Raw genomic sequence first — 23233 nt, 5'->3', positions numbered from 1 at the left:
ATACGTAAATAACATTTCTTAAATGATATATTAAATGATATCATCACGTAAATAACATTTTTTAAATAACATATTAAATGACATACTTTTTTTTTTAATCTTTTTGACATATTTATTTAAAAAAAACTCATACAAAATGACAAATAATATTCCTTAACATGATATTAAAAAAATAAAAATAAATAAAGACATGATAAATCAATTATCAATCAATTCAAAAATTATTTAAATGACATTTAAAAATAAAAAAATTATGAACTAATATAAAAGATGATAGAATGAGTATGTGTCTAAATATATTTAGACTTGTACATATAAAATAACATAAAAATGATGCATAGAATTAGAATATTTAATTTGAGAGCTGATATTTAATTTGAAATTTAATCTTTTAATTAAAATCGTTGGCAGATGATGAACATGTTCGTGCTTAATGTAAGAATGGAGATAATATTTATTGCAAGCAACTATTGATATATGAGTAAAGTAAATTAAGATTTATTTTAATTTCGTCACCACAAGGTTTTTAGGTATTAATTAATATAATATCCGAGTCAAGTGGATCATTTGATTTGAATAGAAAGAGGAGAGAGACGCAGACCTAAATTTTGTGCGTACTAGATTAAAAATTTGTGAGCCAATTATAATGAGTTATTATATTTTTGGTAGCAGAAGAATTATAGTGTAGTGTACTGTACACAATGGATCCGTATATTACGCTGAGCTCACATGGGATGGTTTTTGGGTGTCCAAAGCAAAATACATTGTTTTGGTTGATGACATTTTATTTTTGTCATGTTTCTTAATTTAGAATATTATCTTTGCATTGCATTGACTGCACCGAGGTATCCAGTCACCTTCCTTCCTGTTCTTCCAATTATTAAGTACGGCCGGCCCGATCAAGTGTGTGAGCCATAGAATTTTGGATGCGCAATAAAAAGAGAGAGAACCAGTGAACCACTTCATTCCTCCTCTCACCTTCTTGATTTAGATCTACTTTTCCTCTAAATTCATTTCATCAAGAGAAGAGAAAATTAAGAGGGGTTCAATTTCTTCAAAATTCTTCTGACAAATGGTGGTTGACAGAAGAGAGTGAGCACACAGCGGGGATCGGCACAATGGTGTGTGCTGTTCTGTTGCGTGCTCACTCTCTTTCTGTCATCCTCTCCTCTTTAGTCGAAGGTGCGATCTGACAGTTCGATTGAACTGATTGCATAAAATAGAGAAGAAAACCCTTCCTTATCGTTCTCTTACTTCCTTTCCGTCTTTCCGTCTTTTCTCTTTTCTCTTTTCTCTTTTCTCTTTTCTGAAAAGCTGAGCCACATCTTTGATAAGAGAGACAGACGTGGTGCCTCTTTATCCCTATTCCTCCTGTCTGTTTTGTTTTGTTTTGTTTTCTGCCACCAATCAATTTTAATATAAATTTTACACCTTTTTTCTCTGATCTTTTCAAACAATCAGATGAGTACTTGACTGACCTTTTCAAACTATCTTTTTTCTCTGATCTTTTCAATTTTAATAGTCGGATTTCGGGATTCGAGAACAGCGAGTACTTGACTGACCTAATTTGAAGTTATGCTGCTTGAGATTTGTTTTGCTTCAAACAAGTTAATGTTTTTGATTTGGGTAAATCTCGAGTAAAAAGCAGCATTAATTAATTGACAGATGAGATGGCACAGGAGATGATGCGTCCTTATCGGGAAGTGTTCTCACCTTTGGTGGAAAGATCGAGAGTAAATTGACGGTACACTGCGTTTACTGTTCTGAGGTAACGGAAAGCATAATGAAAACCACTGTTTTGAGTTGAATAGTCTTCCTCCTCTTTCTATCTTTTCATCTTTATCTTCTCAACTCATTTCTCTTACCATTTTTTTTTCAAATTTTTATCAAGAAATTTTTTTTTTCCTCAAATCCGGAAGAAAGGAGACAGAAACCATTAACACATATTCTCAAAGTTAGTTCTCTCTCTCTATTTTTTTTTTTTTTATGTTGTAGCATAGGTCCATGGGTATTACTTCGCTTCAATAAGTCTTTATCTAGCTCTCATCACTTCTCTTTGTTTGTTTTGGTAGGTTTCATGCAAATTGGGGATGATGGGAGATCAGGATCAGCTATATGCTTGCCTTTGTCACAGGGAAGATATTAAGTCATAAGCTGTGCATGTATTCTGGTAAAGTTTTCAATTTTTCATCCCCTTCGATCCTTCATGATTTCTATTCGGATTTATATTATACTGAATGCACATCTAGATCTCTCTTAATTAGATAAAAAATTTCTTTAATTTTTTTTTTCTGAAATAAAGGTGCTATTGGTAGATCAGTTTGTGCAAAAACAAAATAGAGCTTCTAATTGTTAACGTTATTCCTCTCACTATATTTTTTTTTTGTTTCCATTGGATGCCTCTCTCTACCTCTCCCTCTCCCTCTCCCTTTCACCCCACACGCTAGTCTAAATCTGTTATCCAGCTTCTCGTAATGTCATTTTTGCGTTTTGAGGTGAGAGCATTTAAAAAAGTGAAACTTTGACTACCATGAGTTCATTGGACTATTGCAATTTACAACCAATCACATGTTTTCTATAATTGGAATGTACAAGATTTGAGTATTCTATCTACTTATGGTTTGTGGGTCATCTCTCTCTTCTCTCTCCCCTGAATACATTTGTGTAGGTATTTTTGTGGTGTCAATAGATAACAGCGCATAATATTTGTTTTTGTTCACAAAAGCTGTCATCATTCCACCTTCCAATTGCTTGGTGTGGTCAGATCTGTTCTAATTGATTACTTCCTCTTCTTACCTTCATCATTGTTGAAAGAAGCTGTATTAGAAGGAGAGATCACCTCTTCTAGAATCAACTCTTTTGTGGTCCACGCAAAAACACCAACTCTTTTGTGGTCCACGCAAAAACACTTACTCAATATAGTAGCTTGCTCATTCACTCATTTCTAGTGCTTTTCAAGCAAGTGGTGGGAGCATTTTCTTGGTTCATGATATTATGAATCCTAGATAATTGTAATTGATCCAGTTTTTTGGAGAACTACTTCAATAGTGCATTCGGGAATATCTTTTGCATTAGTTAGTACCTTTTTACATTAAAATGTTGGTCGTATGATCATTGGTTTTGAAACCATAGGAAATTTGTTTTTCTCTGACCTCAAAGAAATATGTACCATGAATTTTATAATTCAGAAAATATGATTTAATTTGTGCTCTTATATTGTGTAAGATATGATCGACACAGATTTGATTTGATTTGATTATTTTGAACCTGTATAACCTATTAAAAAAATGAAATCTCATAAAATAAGAGGAACTGCTCTCTTTCTTTAAATAATATCCCTGATTTTGTTGCACGAGTTTTACCTTAGGTGTTGCCTTCTACAAGGTGCAGATATATCTAGTACAAAATGATAAGCCCCCTCAGAAGCTATCTGTGTCATCAAATTATGTTCATGTCGAACAGCTCAACACCCTTTATTTTCTAAACTTTTTCCAGCAAATAAAATGTAGAGCTTTATGTTTCTTGTTTTGTGAGAATAATTCCTAATCTGATGAATACATCTCAAATATTTGAATCACATTTCTCTATGTACCTCTTAGGCACATATAAACACAAAAGAAAATCTCATTATTTGCTGGATGATGTTGTATTAAGATGTATTTTCATAGAATAATTATTTAGCTGACTTTTTCTGCTCATGTTCTTCTCAACATTTTTCTGTGCATTTTGCTTTTATTTCCCTTTTCTTTTTCTCACCGCATGATTCATATGTTCTAATTGTCGGTTGTTAGATGATCAACCAATCATAGAATATAGCAAAATTTGTTAGCTAGCTATTTGATATGAACAACTGGTGTTTTGGTATCTTTTGGACACGTCATTTTAGTATGCGACATATCCACATTGTAACAAATTATGAATGCTGATGTCAAAGTCTTGCCTTCTAATTGGTATATGCAACATATCCACATTGTACTATTTGTCTTAATTTTTCCAATAAATTGCATTTGTCATTCTCGGCTCTAAATATACCAATCTCTTGTGGTTCTATATATAGGGAAGAATAATTTCTCTTAGATGTTTGATTCATGGACCACCTACTGCCTCTTATATATTTCACTGTACTAAGGTGGCCCAATTAACTAAATGTCATTTAACTACCTTTATATAAAGGTAGTAACTATGTTACCAAACAATCATTGATCCATTGATCTCACATTTTGTTCCTCAACTTCAGTGAAAGTCATTGTTAAAATCAATCATTCAGTGATCCATCATTGTTCCTATCCTTACCAGCTAATCATTTAGCAAACAATTTTTCATTTATTAATATTCTAATCCCACTTTGTTAAATATTTCATTTTTTTTATCATCTATGAAATTGGAATGACAAATTCTGAAGTAGAATAATGAAAAGGCTAAAACAAATCCTAAATGAAATTTAGCAAGTATAGGTGCTAGATTTACATCTAAATGAATTAGTGTTCTAGACAGCGCGCAATATTGCATCGCTATGGATTTTTGGAACTTTAAAACTAAGCTATTGGATAAAAATGCGCTAATTCAGCTACTACCGCTATAGCGGTAACAACAGTCTGCAATAGCGCGTAGCGTTTAGTGCAAATAGCGTATGCTATGCTACATAGGCAAGGCCCAAACAGAAAAAATTTTGAGGACCAAATTTTTTCAAGGTCCGGATTACTTTTTCTTTTAAATAGAAAAAAAAGATATAGTTTATGCCATGTTCTTATGGTATTTTGAATACCAAAAGATAGATCGTTTATGATATTACTATGGTATTTTGAATAACAATTTGGACTTTGTGTTCAATATTAATATCATAATTCCTTATTTAATTTGGTTACTTATTGCTCTATGAGACTTTAGATAATGTTGATAATTAGTAGAAATATAAAATATAATTTTTGAAAAAAAAAAGTTGTGTATGATAGTTTTCGCTATAGTAACGCTATTGGCGATAACTTTTTTTTAGCCTCTCACCGATGATGCGATAATTAGGGGTGATTAATGAGCGAGCATGAGCGAGTTGGGGTATGCTCATGCTCGCTCATTAAGTAAATGAGCGAGTTGTTAATGAGCGAGTTTAAATGAGCGGATAAATGAGCGAGTTGTAAATGAGCGAGCTTTTAATGAGCGAGTTATGAGCGGCTCACGAGTTATGACTTATGACTCAAAACAAAATTATATAGTGTGCCTACGGATAACAAAATTTGTTAAAAGTCATCATAACAAAATCCAACCAATTGTCATAATTCATTTAAATGAATTGTTACGACTATTACTTGTTTTGGGCTTTAGGCGGAGGTTTTGGTTCTACCGATTTACAAAAAAAAAATGAATATGAAACTATGAATATTAGTATATTACACAGGATTAAATGTTACATTGTGCTCACTATATTACACAGGATTAAATATGAAACTATGCTCACTATCTATCAATCTTAATGAGACAAGGTTGATGTTACACATAATTACATAGGATTAAATGTGACAGGGATTAGATGTGGCAAATTCTTAATGAGCGAGTTATGAGCGAGTTGGGTCATGCTCATGCTCACTCATTAAGTAAATGAGCGAGTTGTTAATGAGCGAGTTTAAATGAGCGGATAAATGAGTGAGTTTAGGCGAGCTTTTAATGAGCGAGTTATGAGCGATTTACTCACCCCTAGCGATAATTACTATTTAGAACCTTGAAATGAACTCTTCAAAATAAAATGGGCTGTATGTCATCTTTCCTTATAAATTAAAAATCAGTTATGACAACATTTATAATTTGTTGATTGAGGCTGATATACAAATTCATGCATGAAGTTATTTGCTGTAAAAACCAATTATGTAGTTTGCTGTCTTTGATGCATTGCTGTTGGCTAGGGTCTGATTGGTGAACATGAATTGGTTGTTTTGGTGTGCTTGTTGGCTACTTGATGCATTGCTGCTCAGGGCTAGCCATTTCAATTATTGTGTCGTGCTCTCCCTTGGAACAAATTCATAAGAAAAAAGAAGAGTGTTATAAATTGAGGACGATAATAACACCTATGACATATTATAGTCTAGGATTCGTTTTGACTTCTCCTTGGTCTGCATATAATTGTCGCGCCAAGTGCATGCCTATATTGTATGATCATCTTTTTATTTTTACAAAAGAGACAACTGTCATTATTTCCTTTGATTTGGGGGTGGAAAGAATTATTGACTTCTTCAATCTATTTATTAAATTCAAGAAAATACTGGTGTTATCATGCTGCAGAAAAGTCTTTCATTTCTTGGTTATTCAAAAGTCATGGCCCCATGGGAGTTACTAGTGTGGAGAAATCAGCAAATATTAGTGGCTGGATCAAAGATGTATAAACAAAGCAAATTCTATGACATCAATCTCAATATGCATCTCTCAAGGATATTGTAAATCCAGTATAGACTTTGGAACATCCGCCAACATTCATGTCATCATTTTCATTGTGGTGCAATTTGTCTGGAAAAAAATTACAAGAAAATAAGAAAAAAAATATGTATATCTGAACTAATAATTATAATTGTTGGAAGGAAAGCATACTTCGGTAATGCATAATATTGTAAAATTTCTTGATTGGCATCTACAGAGAGAGCTATAAGTTTAATGTGAAGTTCCTTATTTTCTAGAATAATTTATTGTCGAGTTAATTTTTTGGTTGTGATTTTTAAAATTTGATTGCTGAAATTTGAGAAATTTAGGTTATCATAGCAAGATTGTTTTAATTCATGTTTCAATGAAGGAAAATTCTCAGCATCCATGTTTTAACTAATCCTGCCTTTACTGCCATCTACTTTTTGAATGTGAAGTGTTGTCTAAAATTTCTGTATAAATTTTCAGAATCGATAGCTTGCTTGCAATAAATACTATACGTTATGATGTATAATAGAATGTTTGACAAATATTGTACAAGTGTCCCGGCTATTGATCCCTTGTAGTGAATAAAGTAGTAAATGAAGTATTTGCTCCATCTTTATGACGTGCTCCCAATACAGTATAAAATAGTGGACTTTATCCAAAAAAAATAAAATAAATAAATAGAAGTATCCTTTGCATTCTTCCCTCTATGTAGCCCATAATTAGATGAATGAACCTAGAGTGTGCGAAAAGTATATATAGAATATGAGAGGATCAATCTGCTTCAATTGCTATACTAGAATTAGAATGATTCGAGAATGTTAGGTTGTCCAATTGCCGATCGGTTCAATTTTACTAGCGCTGCCATTTGCTCGTTTGTAGCAACAACATTGTGATTTCAATGTGTTCAATAGATTGCTTATTTGATACTTTTGAAGTTTTAATATTGCATTATACCCAAAGTTGCAAGTCACATGAGGATTGTTGTGTAGTAACAATTATTAGCTATTACTCTGCAAATTTTAGTTTGTTGAGTCGTTCATCTTGGCAAAAATGAGACATCGCAGATTTGGGTTCATTTTTAATGATTAATGATAGATTATTGATAAGACATAAAAGTGAAGTCATCTCGATCTTAGTATATGTAGGAGGTCTTCCGATTTCATCTGATCCAAGTAGAATATTTTCTTCTCATTTGCTCGCAGGAAATTTCATAATCTTTTGGCCTTGGTCACTTCCTACAAATCACTTAGCTAGAGGGGTTCACATATTTTCTGGTATTGAATTACTTTCCCAATTTGGCTAAATTAAATTTTAAAACAGTTAAATCTTAAATATATATCACCTGAGCATGTTAACTATTCAGAATCATTTGAATGGTTGTTTCTGGAAGTCTCTTGATGGTTTGATAGTTTATGTGATAGTACATTATACCAGTGACATAGTGACATTAAGGATTCTCAAACGTGTCTCCTTGAGCAAGAGCAAATTGAAATTTCTGTAATTGGCTATTGATAATCATTGAAATAGCACTTTCCCAACAGACCTTATTGATTGTTTTCATTGATTTTAAACATTGGTCTCTCTACCAATTGTTCTAAGTCGATGACCTATTATCATGGCTGATTAAATAAGTTGCTCTATATAAAGTGAGAATTATAATTTAGATGAAAATTAAGGGCCTTTTTGTTAGGTTCTGGTTGAATATGTCAGGGCCTAGATAAGGTTAGGTAAGCTACATTTCTTATGTGGAAGGTATTGAAGACTGATTAAAAAAGTTTCATTTTATGATTTTTCTTGGTTATGTTCTAATAAGTAGAAGTTTACTAATGTAGAATGAAGTCGTAAAGCTTGTATCTTTTTATTAAAGTAGGTATAGAAAATTATGAACTAGATTACAAATTGACACATAATTAGTTTCACTTTTTGCTGGTCATGCCTATGTGATCAATAAAGAATAGGACAACAATCACTAGCCACTGGCCAGTTTCTTTTAGCTCTAATGGAATGGATTTATTGATATGGGTATAGCTGTCCAATTAAATGAAACATATCATACCTATCTATTGTAGAAAATGGGCCCAATTAGGGAGGTCATATTATCACATGCATACAAATAGCACTTTAAAATAGTTTATACAGTCCTTGTTGGAAATTAAACTGGATTGTGGTTATAGAGAGTTATATGATTTTTTTTTTGTTTTACTAGTTCTCACACTCCGTACACAAGCCTCTACCACCTATATATACTACTATATATAATGTCAGTTAACACAATTCTAGAGTATACATTATACACAAAAAGTCTATAGGCTTTTAAATATAAATATTACAAAAGCATTTTCAATGACATTTGCATTTTCTAGCACATTCCATATTACCGACAATACAAGTTGGTAAGAAACTTCTTGAATTTTATAGAATGGACTTGGTTCTTTCGAAAGTGCTCATGCTCCATGCAACTTAACACCCTTTATTTCATATTAAAGATAGTATTGTTGTTGCTCTCTAAATTACTACCAAGGATTATTTAATGCTTCTAATTTCAACACTCCCCCTTAGCGCCAACTTGATTTTATGTAAATTTTGATTTGTCGATTGATTTTCTGTATACTCTATTATCTCTCCCCTCTAAATTAAAATTCCTTGTGACCGCTCCACGTAATTTTGTTTTTATCTAGGACGCCTTTTTGGAATGCTGACTTAACGTCAAGTTGACATCATTGCCACTTCTCTAGCCTTTCCATCTTTAGCATATGCCTCACAATAGTCGATGCCGGATTTTTGTTTGAACCTTTTGTCACAAACCTTGCATTGGGATTTTTAATTGAACCGTCGGGATTTAACTTTGTCTTGTAGATCCATTTATCACCAATTACTTTGTGATTTTTTGGTCGATCTACAAGCTCCCAAGTGTTGTTCTCCTCAATCACGTGGATTTTGCCCTCCATTCCCTTTATCCATTTTTCATATTTTTCAGCCTCTTCAAAACTTTGAAGTTCAACTATTGAGAAATTGGATGACTCATAAATTTCGATTAAAGATCTTACTCGTCCAGGGGATGACTCTATATAGTTGAATCTTCTCTAGCTCTTGGACTAGCACTTGGGCTCGAACCTGGACTTGAAATGCTTGAACTTGACTCGTATTGGCATTGTGTATCACCTTGCTATTGTGGCTCGATCACCTCATTTCGTAGCGAAATGATTTTTGTTAGTACCTGGCGAAAATTTTCCAACCTTCATTTTCAAAATGAATTGTGGACCCATTTTGGACTAGTTGCCCCACACTTAGCAAATTTTGTTTTAGGTCCGGAATCAGTACATCTCGAATAAACTTCAGACCCATCTTTGTTTGCATGGCAATACTACCCTTGCCTTTTGCTTCAATAAGAGAGCCATTTCTTATGCGTACCTTCATCCCATATGAAGTGTCGAAATAATTTGTGGTTACTGGTCATGTAATTTGTGCAACCACTATCAATGTCCTAGATGTAGCTGTTCTTTTCTTTTGCGGAGTGGCATGCGTAGAAAATACTTTCGGGACTTTTTTCTCCTATGAAGTTCGCTCGGTCGCTAATTCTTGATTTGCACATTCTCTTTCTCCTTTTACGTCAAACGTTGTTCTGTGTCTTACCTCATATCACATTTCCTTCGCATTGGATCTTTCTCTCTCCGTGTGACTTCAAGGAGCTCATCAGTTGTTGAATTGAAAGCGTCGATAGGTCTTTCAATTCTTCAATTGCAGTAACAATGTAGTTGTACTTGTCAATCAGGCTAATTAATATTTCTCGACTATCTTCTGATTAGGGATGTCTTCTCCATACGTCCGCATATGGTTCACGAATTCGACAAGTCTCAAGAAATATTGCTTGTTCTTCTCGAACTTCTTCATTTGGAGGTTTTGGAATTGTTTTATTAGCGTATGCAAGTTCACAGTTATCATCTTTACGGAACCTTCAAACTCCTCTCTTAGAATCTCCCATGCCTTCTCCAACGTAGTTGCTTCACTAAATCGTGGAAAAAGATTTTTAGCAACACGATGTTGAATTAAAAACAGGGTCTTCGCATCATTCATTTATGGGTAAATTTTGTTGGAGGTCACTGAACTTTGTCCTTTGTCATGAATTGGTCACTCAAGTTTGATTTCTCTCTATAGCCATTGAACTTTTAATTTGCCCCAATCAAGTTACTCTACAACTTTCTATCCAAAATATTAATAAAATATAACTTTTTCGTTAGTATTTTGGACAAAATGATAATATTTCATTAATATTTTGGATGAAAAAGTTTATATAATGACTTGATTGAGACATTAAAAGTTCAGTGGTTATAGAGGGATAAATCAAACTTGAGCGACTAATTTGTGACAAAATGACAAAGTTTAGTGACCTCCAGTGAAATTTACCTTGCATTTATTGTTCTTTTTATTACGGTGCCAATGCTATCGTAGTTGTCACAGTAAAACCTTGGTCGACAACATCCCACAATCCCTGCGAAAGTAGCAGCATTCGCATCTTAATCTTCCACATGACGTAGTTTTCTCCCATAAATACAGGAACCATTGATTGCGCCTATACTTGAAAACATCGACTCAGGATGCTTGTACTTCAAGAATGCCTCTGTCTACTTCGTTAACTTACTCGAACCTAGGATCTGGTACCAAATGTTGGAAATTAAACTGGATTGTGGTTATAGAAGAGAGGAATATGAAAATATTTCTTTTACCAGAAAGAGTGTGCAGAGATTTGGAGTAAAAAAACTTGATATATTTTCTCACACCCCATACATAAGCCTCTACCACCTATATATACTATAGTGTCGGTTAACACAATTCTAGATTATACATGATACTCAAAAGTCTGAAGGCTTTTAAATATAAAATATTACAAAAGCATTTTCTAGGACATTTCTAGCACATTCCATATTACCGACTATAAGTCGGTTAGAAACTTGTGTTTTATATAATGGACTTGGTCTCTTTCGAAATTGCTCATGCTCCATGCAACTTAATTAGCACCCTTTATTTAAAATTAAAAATAGTATTGTTTTGCTGCTCAAAGTAGTAGCAAGGATTATTTGGTGCTACTAGCTTAAACATTAATTAGCATTGCAGGGGTCATTAGCTTTTGGTGGTGTAGAGGCAATCCAGGTTCATAGACCATAATACTGGTGCATTCTAGAATCCATTTTTTTTCAAGTTTATAAAGAACCAAATTATTAATAAGACTATCATGTATAGACCATAATTGCAACTTTCATTTATAATGCAACTTCATTTATAATGCATCTCAAGCCCAACCCAAGAATGCATGTCAGTATAGCATCGACTAATTAAATTGTACAAAAGTGTATGGTCTATGGTGCTTAACACACTGACAGAAATAATAAGACATTTCTTATCTAAAACAAGAAAACATAACATAATATCTTGTGGTTTGACAACAGTAACTATGCTTAGATACCTACCTGGCTACCTATTCTACATTTTCTTTATCTGATCAGATCCAACTTTCATATAAAGGACAACACTAGTAGACTTATTAGAAACCTTAATCAATAATATAACATCTTGAATATAATTAACTGACATTAGAAAAGATATTTTACTAGAATATAAAACAGACCATCCATCACTTGGCTAGGAGGTATAAACCTATAGAGAAACACCTGATAAGGTTACATATATATTATGATCGTTCCTGGGGTTAGGAAGGGATCACAAATATTTATTTTAATAGAGGCCTTCAATAAATTATGTCATATGTGCCTAAAAACACCACTAATATTCAGTATTTCTGCATTGCTCATGAGCTTGGGCAGAAATAGTTAAAGCTGTTATATTACCCTATTTAGAAGCTTGAAAGTTGAAGCACACATTTGTTCGGACGATATGAAATTTGGGCTATGCATCTCCAATTAATCGGGCTACTAGCTAGGAGATTGAGACTAACTAATTTTCAGAGGATTATAGATAGACATCTCAATTAATCTTACTTTTGTTGGTCACATCTAAGCAATTAATCCAGATTACAGAATATGGGAACTTTGATTGGCTGGTGACATCTATAACTTATTTCTCAATCTACAAGTGGATTATCTCTTATGGGTTATTAAATTAGTAATGGTGATTAAAGAAAAATTACTTGTCGAGGTTAAACCAAACATCTTTCATATTCAATTATTTATTTATTCTAGAAAATGAACCCAAGAGATAAAATATTGTCACAAGTATACTTGTACATATATGTTTACATATATAGCAATCCGAAATTCAAAGTTTCTATTATATTACCTACGAAATTATGGTACTAGAAGATTGAGAGAAGAGTTGGGGGATTTTTGAGAGAGGATCATGACAATAAATCCAGCACGAAAAGGCCTGATTTGTTTTTAAGCTATGCAAGATGCACATGGACGGAACTTGATTTCTCTAACTCATTAATTAATTAAATTTATTTTAAATGAAGTTTTACTAGCATTTTCTTTTTATTGATGACAAATTATTTATCTTTTTTGAAAATAATGCCAGTTTAGAACTTTTAGTTTTTCTTTGTGGAGGGGCTCCATATATAAAAAAATATAATATTATGAAATATACCTCTTTGACATATATACAATCCCTTGTATTATTACAAATATTACTCACAAATCAATTTTACAAGTATTACTCCCAAACATGAACAAATATGGACTGCCATAACTCAACATAAGGAATCAATTGTAGCATAACTATTTCACCAGTAATTTCTTATGTACTTGGGACAAAATTACCCCTGAAGTATCTTATGGATCTTACTTAAATAGTGATTAAAACAGTAATTTAATTTTAATTCATTTTCTATTTCAATATAAATCAACATTGAGTGATATAATGTGATGTTACTGAAAAACTTAACTCAGCATAGACAAACTTTTGACATATATGGATGATATGAATGCAATGTTACAGAGCAAAAATGAAGATAACAGATCGATGGAACTGCTCCTAATATTGCAATTTATTTTATGGAGAGAAAGATGCAGAAGAACATTCACAGGTCAAAGGAAGCAGTTGGTACAATTATTGGAGGAGGTACAAGAGAATGGTCATTTTATGGGTGATATAATGTTATGCGAAGGATAGAAAGTTGGGGCTTTATTTTCATAACTTATAGCTAAAAATTTGAGACCTCTTTTTCTTTTCTGTGTTTCCTCTTGTTTTATTGGCCATGTATTTTCCCAGTTTCTTGTGATTCTGTTTTTTTTTTCTTTTTCTTTTTCTTTTTCTTTTTACCGTTTGTAAATTGGGTTTTGGTTTTAAACCTGATCCACCTACAATGATATCAATAAATTACATAATGAGGACTTGATTCTTAATTTACTTTGAAAAAAAAAAAAATCAACATTGAGTGCAATACTATTATAGCAAATTGAGGGTAAATTCTTTTGTAGGTAAGTATACTTTCTCCAAAATCTGTGTTGGTTGTTGCATTTTGATTTGTTCAGAGCCATTGAACTTATTTTACACATATTTTCACTTTGTGACAGTTTACATCAAATGTGCAGACAAAATATGGTGTGCACAGATGATGTGGACTTTCTTTTTGGTCATTTTCTTGAAAAGCGAGCAAAATACGGAAGCTCAGTGACTAGGTATGCATGTTCTAAGGCAGAGTTCAACAACTTCTGACAACAAATTAAATTAGCATCAACTTTTGATCATTACAAAAACTTGTACAATTGGAAAATTGTGATTTATATCCTGCTTGTTTGGGACTAAAGGCTTGGTTGTTGGTTGTTAGTATCTTAACCAAATATCATTATATTACTTCAAATTTCTGTTACTTTATTTTCTTATGCTTTAGATGAAGAAGTATATTTCGATATATAATACATTTTCTTGAATTGTGCTCTAAGCACACATATACTGAGTGCCATGATATTTATCACTTAAATCATGCTTTTAATAATACGCTCTTAAGTCTCAAGTGTAAATAAATCAGTTAAAAGTTCTCATCACCCAACTACACATTCATGGGCAGTTTGGTCATTTTACACTTGTTCCTTTCTATTAAACATCACCTTATCTTAGATCTTTGTGTTGTTCCCATCCATACAACCAAAATTATGAACAAATAACATAGCACAAATCTTGTGCCTGGATACTTCTATCTCCAGACCAAACTTGGCATTTCCAGTAGCTCAATATTAGGCAAAAAGAATAATTAACATTTTTGCAATGTGAAATAATGACTGCGGATGTCACCACCTTGTTAAAATGCTACAGAAAACTATGATGATACCATTGTGAGATTGAAAATATATCAATTAATGATCCTTAGTTAGAAACTCTTAATTACCTGGGGAATGTTGCCTCAGCCTTGTAGTAAAGCTCTCATTGCAAGAAACATGCTATTTATTAATGGGTTCAAATCAGCTTTTCTGAAACTTTTATTTTGATCCTCATTTGGAGGGTAAACCTGGAACTTAATTTACAATTTTCCTGGATAATGGTTACAAATGTAGAATGACACAAGATCAAGCAAAAAAAATAAAAATAATAAAGCACTATTTCTAGATGATTAGAAATTTAGGTGAATAATACATGTGCAATTAATTGTTTTATTAGTATTATTATTCCAAGGTTCCGTGTAGGGGTGCACAAAAAATTCGAGATTCGTGATTCGATTCGAGTTCGATTCGAAAAAATTCGAAAAAAATTCGATTCGAAACTAATTCGGTTCGAAATTAATTCAAACCAGTTCGATTCGAAATTAATTCAATTCGAATTCGAACCAGGGCAGGTTCGAATCGGTTCGGTTCGAAATTATTTTGGGTTCGAAATTCAACTCGGAGTAGGCTGCAGACTGCTTTTTAACATTATTTTGTCAAATATGCCCTTGGGCCATTCTTTACCATTTTTAACATTATGGAGCTATTGAAGGCTGCGGGCTGCTTTTTAACATTATTGGGCTGCAGGCTGCTTTTTAATAATAAAATAATGGAGCTATTGAAGGAAGCAGAGCTCAGCGCCAGTCGTCCGGTTTTTAACATTATCCCACAATTTCAAATCAAAATAAAAGCAGCTCTCAGTAGCCTATAAAAGCAGCTGAGTTCTGAGAAGAAATTCAAAACCACAAAACAGAACTCGGATAATGGGTTTTGTTTTAGTTTAAATTTGTTCGGATCTGAATCCGAATTCATTTGTTAATAAATTAAATAATTTAAATTTAACTGAATTGGTTTTAATTTCGAATTAATTTCGATTCGAATCGAACCAGTTCGAATTATACCGAATCGAATTCGAACTAGTTTTTTAGGTTTGAAATCATTGCAATTTCGAACTGGGTTCGATTCGAATTAATTTCGAATTCGAATTCGAACTTGGGTAGGTTCGGTTTGGTTCGGTTCGTTTGCAGGCCTAGTTCCGTGTGTAGTTTTATGTATTTTTAAGTACATAGTACGGTACTGGTAAAAATTAGAAGTTCCATTAATAAAGTTACCCAAAAATACCCTTGAGTTAAAAACTTGATACCTGTGCACAGAATGCTGAGCTGTCCAGCTGCTTTCTGTTTGGTTTATCTTCTTAGCATCTTTTGGTGATTGTTATGCATAGCTGCCTGAAGTGAGATGAACTAGCTTTGGTGATCAGACAGTTATCAATGGCACAGAACTGCATGCATCTTGTTTCGATACTTAATAAGAAACTAATACGTGAAAGTACAGCTTTATAAACAAGAATTTTGTTATATTCCGAAATTTTAAAACAGGATTAATTTGTTAAATCAATTATTACGCTTAAATATTTTTTTATTTTTTATTATTAAATTAACGATCGTTCAGATTTTATCTAACTAATTAAAACGAATCTAAAATTTCGAATTTAAATGAATTGTGAAATATTGTATACTAAATTTTAGAAATTTAGAAATAAAATAAAATGATTCGTATAAAGAAATAAATAAATTGAGTTCTGATTTATAATATAAAAATACGAATTTTTCGTGCACATAATATTGTACAATTTTATGAATCCCGTTCATTTATGAATTGTAGAAGCTAATTAAATAGAGATATAAATATATATATAATTTGAGGAGGGATCAAGTTACAACATTTTTCGAGTTACAACAAGTTACAACAAGCATTATTTACATTTTCAAAGTTCAAATTGTCCATCCAAACCGTTAGATGTGATCTCTACAATAAAATGTGTTTGGAGACCAAATTTTACATTTTTTGAATTTTTTTTACTATTTATTAAGGTGGGTACAAAAACTAGTCAAATACATACCATTGAATTTTGTACCCATCTTAATAAATAGTAAAAAAATTCCAAAAAATGTAAAATTTGGTCTCCAAGCACATTTTATTGTAGAGATCACATCTAACGGTTTGGATCGACGATTTGGACTTTGAAAATGTAAATAATACTTGTTGTAACTTGTTGTAACTCAAAAAATGTTGTAACTTGATCCCTCCTCATAAAATTTATATCGAATTATTCGGATTTTAAAATTAAATTATAAAACACGTAATAATATTCGTACGACACTATAATATTTTATGAAACTTCGATTCAAAGTTATAAAAAGAAACTTAATAATTAACAGAGAAGGAATTCACACCATATACATATGCATCAATAATTAAAAGAGAACGATTTATAAAATACCCCTTTGATTTCGTCGGAATAGATTTGAACCATGTGCATCTATGTATGTATATTTGTTCTTTTGGAAAATCTGAACCGTTCATTTTCATCTAGCACCAATCTCAAGGCCTATTTTATATTAAAGAATTGGAATTAACCAAATCAAATTTGAGTTCGGATCCGCTCAAATATTCTAATCCGTTCAATTGTTTTAACCTTTAGATCTTGAAGCTTGCACGAATCTTGAAGCTTGAATTAAAGTTGGAAATTTGGATTTAACCAAATTAGATGCCCATTTCGGGTCCGCCAGACCCCTCCCTCTCTTTGTTCTTCTTCTCTGTTTCGCACAAGAAGGCAGAGCCTCCCCATCTCTCTTCTGTCTCTGTTTGGCGCACCCCACACACGCGATTTTTCTTTTCTTCTCTCGCTGACCCGTGGCCCTACTCGAACTATCTCTCTCTCTTCGTTGCTTCTTTGAGAAGGAAATGGAGGAGGCCACCCCCTCTTGAAGTTGATTTGACGCGGGTCTTTCCTCTTGGCAGGACTACGTACGGTTTGGACTTCCTCTTGACTCTTGAGTATTAGTACCCCTCTCTCTTCCTCCCTTTCGTTTTTCTGGGCTGATTGTTTGATTTCCTCTCATGTGTTGAGATTTGCCTTGTTCTCCCTCTATTTTGCTCTTTTCCTTTGAGATTGTGAGAATCCGAAAATCCTAGAAAGTTTAGGGGTTTTCTTTGCTTGCTTGTGAATAATTCCGGTGTCTCTCGGTGCTAAATTGGTGTTTGGAGGCGCTTAAATCTGGTGGTGGTGTTTATTTCTTTCCGACGGCCATGAGGCTAGGTGACGTTCCTTGGAACCGGCCGTTCTAGTTGCTTTCATCTCGTGCTAGCTCTAATCGGGTAAATTCTGAAATACTCGTTTATTTGATCGGATTTTGTCCTTTGCCCGAGTAGTTGATTTTCTCGGTAAAGTTCTGACCTGGGGCTGTGTTGCCTTGTCCTCATGACCAGCTGCCTTTTTCTGTCTTCTGTGTTGTTCTTGTCCCTGCGTTGCGCCTTGCTGCTGCCTTGTATGTGTGTTGTGTTGCTTTGGCTTGTGCCTTGCTACTGTCTTGTTGATGCTTGTCTTGTGCATTGTTGAATATGTGGTGTTGTGCTAATTACCCGAAATTGGTATTGTGACTAGTCTGTTTTGCATGTTTACCGGTATTTGACCTGACAGGGACCTCGTTGCAATTATTGCAAATTTTGGGTTTGATTGTGTGAGAAACCAGCCCTTCTAACCATTAAAATAAGTGGAGGGGCCTCTATGCAAATCTAAATTTTTTTAGTATATATATGCGGCCTTGAATTGATTGTATATTTGATTGGGCTTTGGGCCTCTCCTTGCTGGGCCGAAATAATATGTAATTGTAGTGGGCCAAATCTGAAATGTTCAAGTAAATGGTTAAAAAGGCTTTGGGCCTTTATTAAATGCATGCATTGATGAATTGAAAAGGGCCCTTGATTTAAATGGAGTTGGAATAAAAAAATAATTGATAAGCCAAATGGGTTGAAAGGTATAAAAGAATTGACGGATTAAAACACCATACACGTTAAATAAAATAAAAGTCTAATTAAACAAGTTTTTACGTTAAACTTTTAAACTTTTCAAAACTTTTCTAAAAGCCTCGTTGCTAATTAATAAATGATAATTAATTAGCAACGAAAAGTATTGTTTTATACTTAGATTCGAAACGTCGAGATAAACGTAAAATTATAGTTATAAAATATCGAATTGTGCGGCTTAGTTAGAAATAATTAAAAACATGTAAAATGGATAAACAATTCGTTTTTAAAATTTTATAAACAAATTATGTATCTAAATTATAAAGTAACTAAGATATTTTAAACTAACAATATAGTTTAGTAATAATTGCACAATTTACATATTTTATTAAAATAATAGCATTAGGAATTTTTAATAATAAGTTAACCTTCGAAATCGCATTTCGACCGATTTAAAATAATTAGAGTTAAGTTAAAATAAATCAAATAGATAAGTAATTATGATTTATTAATAGGTAAGACACGTTTAAAATTTTCGTAACTAACGAATAATTATATTTGCGAATATTTCGATATTAGAATTTTTATAAGCAATATATCTTCAAATTAAATTATTAAAAATATAAATTATTTTAGGATTAAACTAGATTAATTTAGATCAAAGTGAATGATCAATATCTAACGAACTTATAAATTAAGATTAATGCTAAACTCGATGGCATGAATTGGCAAATTTTATAAAATCAAAATAATTGACAATACTCCTAAAACACATTAGCTGGGGCGAGGGTTAGAATAATTTAATGCATAATCTAATTAGTTGTAATTGCGTAATTTTCGATCAGCAGATCCTGTACGAGTCTGATCCGTGGATCGATCCGATTGACCTGCAGTTCGGAGCATACGTGGAGCACGCTGATTATTAGCGACAGAGACTTCAGTCTCCTCAGGTGTGGGATATCTGAATTATTCTTTTCGTGGGCGTACTCTTACCAGTCGTTCCATCTGACCTGACTTCCGCACTTTATTTTTAAGTAGTTGCATTAAACTTTAGAGTATGTTTATTCTTTATGCACTATAGGTAGAATTGCATAAATCCTGAAAAACCTGAATTTACTGTTATTGTAGGAGTAGATTAATTAAATAATATTATATTTATATTATTAGAATATTATGATACTAGTTTGTCTTCTTCTCGTAGAAGACAATATATTATTATTACTTTACGTGCATATCCATGCATTGGTGAGAGCTGAGCAGAGCCGAGTGACTTCGTTCCGTCTTGGGGTCACTTGGCATAGGACGGCCCGACAGCCACTGAGCCGAGGGTCACTTGATCCTTGGATGGCTTTAGGATTTATATTATATGTATAAACTTTGATTATGTATCATTTTCGATCATTTTACTATTTGACGTGAGCACTTCTGATCTCGAGTTCTGTGGCACGATACGATTCGGGATTTATTCCTTCCCTACATTAGGAGCTACTTTGCCTAGAACGTTATTCCAAGCCGGGTAGTGTTGGGTAGAATATTGTGCGGGATTCCAAGACCGGCGAGTCTTGGGTAGAATCTTGTACGGGGTTCTAGCACCGGTTTGGGTAGAATTCATGTGTGGTGTCCTATTGGTCTGGTCGGATAGTAGAGTTCTCTCCTGCTCATGAGAGAAGAGATTAACTTTTTACGACTTGCATTGTATGATTTCTCCTATTGGATATGTTTGGTTGATGAATCATTAGGCGAGATGACACACCGGATTTTGATATAACCATCGGCTAGTGTGCTGTTCTTGTGGGGCAATGCTCGTGTCACTAGGCAACGTGTATCATTGCACTCTGATCACAGTCCTTGGATTATATTGCTGGATCTTGTGATCCTATTGGCACGGCACGGGGTGATTTACTATATCCATATTACTATTATTATTATTGTATTGGAGCACACAATATAAGGAGTACTGGATTCTGACTTGATTTATATCTGATATTACACCTTGATTTTATTTTGGATTTATTCTGCATGTTGGCATAATAGAATAATTGCATCATGGCATCATTCAAAAACATTATAAATTATATTAGATATTAATATAGGTTCACACATATGCATATTTTGATTGTATTCATTTTATAAATAAGAGTGCTTTGACCGTAGAGGATCCCTGAGGGGAAAATTTTGGGTCACATACTGGGCGATTCGTCGCTCCCCCACAAGTTGTTTCGTGGGTTTTAGGTACCGGTCTTGGCGGTCCGCAGCAGGAGATGTCAGATGGTGTTATATATACGGGCTCGATAGATCATGTATCCCCTTCTATAGATGGTGTTATTTGAATTCAAGATGGATCGAATTATATGTTATGTATGTGTATGTTTATTTATTTGTTATGTGACTGATGTTTGATATTTATATTATATTGTTTCCTCTGCTGTTTGATTTATTATTTATGATTACTCTTGCGTGCTTAATGATTAATTAAGCACGAGGCGAGGTTGATCACACCTTAATTCAGAATTTCTGGTTTGGGGTGTGACAAATTTGTTATAAGGACCTGGATCAATTCTTTCAATTAAAGATCCTTAAACAATAATGCATGTTAATATAGGTGACTAATCGGACAGATACTTTGTACGAGGAGAAATGATGAAATAATTAATAAAATATGTTCTGTTCGAAATAGGTTAAGTTTTGTTATATTATAATAACTTATTGTGGCTTCTGCTTAGAACCAAATTAATGTTGTTAAACTTGTTACTGTATAGCTTGGTGGGACAAATAAGGTTTATACAAAGGTACAGCTGCTTTCAAAGGGGAAAAGGGAAAAAGAATGAAGATATTGACGAGTTTTGTTCAACTGGTTGACTGCTAAAGGTACCAGCTCATACTTATTTAAACTTTATTATGGTTTTCATTTATGTGTGATACTTATTTAGGTAGATAGACGGGTGTCATCTATTGTCTTGAGCTTTATTGTATGGTCTCAAATTATGACCATAATGTGAAAGCAATTTTTTGTAGAAGATTTGTGTTTTATTAATTCCTAATGTGGAAATTAACATTTCAGTAATGGATCAATCATACTAAAGCTGGAATGGAAAACAGGAAATATTTTTAATTAAAGGCATTATCCCATTTGTATGAACAAGCACAGCATCCAAAATAATTAAGGGTGTTTTTTTTTTTTTTATTTGTAGACTTTGTGCATATATAGGCCATAAAGAACTGCATCCAAACATTGAAAAGGCTTGTTTTAATTAAAGATCATGTGAAATTGATATATAGTTTCTTTCTAATTTTCCTAATTGCAACCCCTTGTGAAACATACACGAAGCTTGATTTGTTTTACCTGGAAATTAGTCCAATTTTCTTAGAACTAATTAAAGGGTTCTGTTCTGATGTTAAGCTGTTATTATATATCAATTGGTCAAATTAATAGGTATAATGCATGGGAAGCACAACCAACTGAGAAGTGGAGCGATCTCATCACAAGCTGCCCAATTTGATCTAGTAATAGGAAGGGATGTACCTTGGATGTAACTGAAAAAGAATATATCTCTTGTAAAATATGCGGAGGAAACTTGGATGTTGAGATCAATTTCACTACAGAACTATAAAATTATTTACAAATCAGTTGGTACCAGAATCAACACTAGTTTAGAATTTAGATTACTTCAAACTTGGCAAAATAAGATCACCATGATAACAATCCAAAAAACTTGCTCCAAACAAAAGTTTGTTTCTAAAATTAAGGGTAATACGCAGAGAATCATCAATTTGCTTCAGAAACTTGATATCAATCTACACTCGCAATTTTGATGTCAGACGCTAAAGCATCCGCCACTACCGATTACCACTAACAATACTCATAGAGCCACTATTGATTACAGTGAATTCTCAATTTTTTTCATCTCTGACATCAAAACTTCGCAAGTGTTACCAAGATCGACGGCTTGCAGAGAAATAATTTGTTTTACCTAGCTTCTGAATTAATTGATTCAGCACATTCAATCAAGAACTTTCTGTAAAAATCTTTTAGTTCTTTCTGAATTATCTTGGTTGCCATTGCTTACGAGATCTGATAGCAGAAGAAAACCAAAATTAGCTAAAATATCTGAAACATTTGCAACGAGCTTCAAGCTCAATTGCTAAAATCAAATAGAAAAGAAACAACTTTGAACAAAGAACGCACTAATTTGAGGTAAAAGCGAGGTTCTGACAAGAAACCATCGCATCGAATGCTCAAAGCAATTCGCCTATTTTATTAATCAAAAACTGGATACGGCTCCATCAAAGAGTTTGCCTTATATAGGCGATGCAATTAGTAAAAGAAAGTAGATAAATCTGATACAGAAAAAGATAAATTGATTCCCCTTTCACCATTCAGCAGCAAATGCTGAGTTGGCCTAACAAACTCGAACAATAAATACTCATGCAAGTTATCTTATAATTAAACAAAGTCTTCTAACACAATAATTAGTTCAATTACATAACACACATTCAACATGATATCAAGACAAACATGACAAACAAACCGATAAATGTCATTTCAGTCAATGTATCAACTTTAAAAGAGAAAATTAAATTTTAATTAAAAAGAAAATAAAAAGATACTTGAGTCGTCTGCTCGTTGACCTCCTGGTTCACATCCCTCTTATTCGTGCTCCCTG

The 23233-nt window shown here is 33.1% G+C and overlaps 1 long non-coding RNA gene across 1 annotated transcript; it reads left to right on the top strand.

Moving 5' to 3' along the window:
* The first annotated feature begins 881 nt into the window (after positions 1 to 881).
* On the top strand, positions 882 to 22164 carry LOC144558305 (uncharacterized). Its single transcript, XR_013512883.1, has 6 exons — positions 882 to 1768; positions 1892 to 1954; positions 2073 to 2170; positions 7593 to 7664; positions 13339 to 14021; positions 21329 to 22164. It is a non-coding gene; the product is annotated as an uncharacterized LOC144558305 (long non-coding RNA).
* The last annotated feature ends 1069 nt before the right edge of the window (positions 22165 to 23233 follow it).

Source organism: Carex rostrata, chromosome 8 (assembly GCF_964058835.1).
Source record: "Carex rostrata chromosome 8, lpCarRost1.2, whole genome shotgun sequence".
In the NCBI taxonomy this organism is placed as follows: domain Eukaryota; kingdom Viridiplantae; phylum Streptophyta; class Magnoliopsida; order Poales; family Cyperaceae; genus Carex; species Carex rostrata.
This window is presented reverse-complemented; position numbering and strand designations above follow the sequence as displayed.